The sequence below is a fragment of the Eriocheir sinensis genome, chromosome 32 (genome assembly GCF_024679095.1).
Source record: "Eriocheir sinensis breed Jianghai 21 chromosome 32, ASM2467909v1, whole genome shotgun sequence".
NCBI classification, from domain to species: Eukaryota; Metazoa; Arthropoda; class Malacostraca; order Decapoda; family Varunidae; genus Eriocheir; species Eriocheir sinensis.
The window spans coordinates 14220970-14223243 of NC_066540.1; the positions used below are offsets into that span (position 1 = coordinate 14220970).

Here is a 2274-nt window from a genome sequence, read left to right on the forward strand (position 1 = left end):
ATAACCTATCGCCGCTAAAGTAACATATCGCCGCTAAAGTAATAACCTAGCGCCGCTAACGTAGTAACATATCGCCGCTAAAGTAGTAACCTATCGCCGCTAAAGTAATAACCTATCGCCGCTAAAGTAGTAACCTATCGCCGCTAAAGTAATAACCTATCGCCGCTAAAGTAATAACCTATCGCCGCTAAAGTAATAACCTATCGCCGCTAAAGTAGTAACCTATCGCCGCTAAAGTAGTAACCTATCGCCGTTAAAGTAATAACCAATCGCCGCTAAAGTAGTAATTTATCGCCGCTAAAGTAGTAACCTATCGCCGCTAAAGTAATAACCTATCGCCGCTAAAGTAATAACCTATCGCCGCTAAAGTAATAACCTATCGCCGCTAAAGTAATAACCTATCGCCGCTAAAGTAGTAATCTATCGCCGCTAAAGTAGTAACCTATCGCCGCTAAAGTAGTAATCTATCGCCGCTAAAGTAGTAACCTATCACCGCTAAAGTAGTAATCTATCGCCGCTAAAGTAGTAATCTATCGCCGCTAAATTAGTAACCTATCGCCGCTAAAGTAGTAATCTATCGCCGCTAAATTAGTAACCTATCGCCGCTAAAGTAGTAATCTATCGCCGCTAAAGTAATAACCTATCGCCGCTAAAGTAATAACCTATCGCCGCTAAAGTAGTAATCTATCGCCGCTAAAGTAATAACCTATCGCCGCTAAAGTAATAACCTATCGCCGCTAAAGTAGTAATCTATCGCCGCTACAGTAATAACCTATCGCCGCTAAAGTAATAACCTATCGCCGCTAAAGTAATAACCTATCGCCGCTAAAGTAGTAATCTATCGCCGCTAAAGTAATAACCTATCGCCGCTAAAGTAATAACCTATCGCCGCTAAAGTAGTAATCTATCGCCGCTAAAGTAATAACCTATCGCCGCTAAAGTAGTAACCTATCGCCGCTAAAGTAATAACCTATCGCCGCTAAAGTAGTAACCTATCGCCGCTAAAGTAGTAACCTATCGCCGCTAAAGTAATAACCTATCGCCGCTAAAGTAGTAACCTATCGCCGCTAAAGTAATAACCTATCGCCGCTAAAGTAACCTATCGCCGCTAAAGTAATAACCTATCGCCGCTAAAGTAATAACCTATCGCCGCTAAAGTAATAACCTATCGCCGCTAAAGTAATAACCTATCGCCGCTAAAGTAGTAACCTATCGCCGCTAAAGTAGTAACCTATCGCCGCTAAAGTAATAACCTATCGCCGCTAAAGTAATAACCTATCGCCGCTAAAGTAATAACCTATCGCCGCTAAAGTAATAACCTATCGCCGCTAAAGTAATAACCTATCGCCGCTAAAGTAGTAACCTATCGCCGCTAAATTTCTAACCTATCGCCGCTAAAGTAGTAACCTATCGCCGCTAAAGTAATAACCTATCGCCGCTAAAGTAGTAACCTATCGCCGCTAAAGTAGTAACCTATCGCCGCTAAAGTAATAACCTATCGCCGCTAAAGTAGTAACCTATCGCCGCTAAATTTCTAACCTATCGCCGCTCAAGTTGGAAGTTCAGATCTCAGAGACGAGCAATTCGCAACGGAAAGGGATATCGAAGGAATGATTAGCACCTTGGAATAATCTATCGGAAACGCGTATCAACCAACGAAGGGATGAGAGTGAATATTGCAGTAATACCTATTGCGACTATTATTATTATTGTCATCATTATTAATATTGTTACTGCTACTATAATTACTGGTATTAGAGACCATATAATTACTGGTATTAGAGGCCATATAATTACGTACATGTATAATTAAAAAAAACTGATACGAATAAAGAAAATGATAATAATAAGAGAAGAAGAAGAAGAAAAAGAAAAAGAAGATTAGTAATTAGAAGATTTACATAGATTTGCATAGATATTCAGTGAAGGAAAATAAGAGGAAATGGATTGATTAAAAGCGAAATATACTGATAACAATAATTTTATTAATCTTAAATTAGTGTGTGTGTGTGTGTGTGTGTGTGTGTGTGTGTGTGTGTGTGTGTGTGTGTGTGTGTGTGTGTGTGTGTGTGTGTTTCTCTATTCCTCCTGCATCCTCCTCCTTCTCCTCATCCTCCTCTTCCTCCTCTCTTCCTTCCGCTCCTCCACCTCATTCTTGCTCTCATCCTCCTCCTCTTCTTCCTCCTCCTCGCTCTCTCCCTCCTCTTCCTCCTCCTCGGCCACTACCTCCTCCTCCTCTTCCCTCCTCCTGTCCTCCTTTTCCTCCTTGGCGTC

The 2274-nt window shown here is 41.3% G+C and overlaps 1 long non-coding RNA gene across 28 annotated transcripts in view; it reads right to left on the reverse strand.

The window, feature by feature from the left end:
- Positions 1 to 1767, reverse strand: part of LOC127006200 (uncharacterized) — a 2843-nt gene extending 1076 nt beyond the window's left edge. For 4 of the 28 annotated variants that reach the window (XR_007759203.1, XR_007759201.1, XR_007759198.1 and 1 more), the window contains exons 1-5: positions 1386 to 1767; positions 1122 to 1231; positions 971 to 1058; positions 355 to 530; positions 91 to 244 (exon numbers count right to left, since the gene is read on the reverse strand). This is a non-coding gene — a long non-coding RNA (uncharacterized LOC127006200). Of the gene's footprint in view, positions 1 to 68; positions 245 to 354; positions 531 to 640; positions 685 to 706; positions 751 to 926; positions 1059 to 1099; positions 1276 to 1385 lie in introns of all 28 variants that reach the window. The other 24 variants (XR_007759204.1, XR_007759206.1, XR_007759202.1 and 21 more) reach the window with 24 other exon arrangements.
- Between the last annotated feature and the right edge of the window lie 507 nt (positions 1768 to 2274).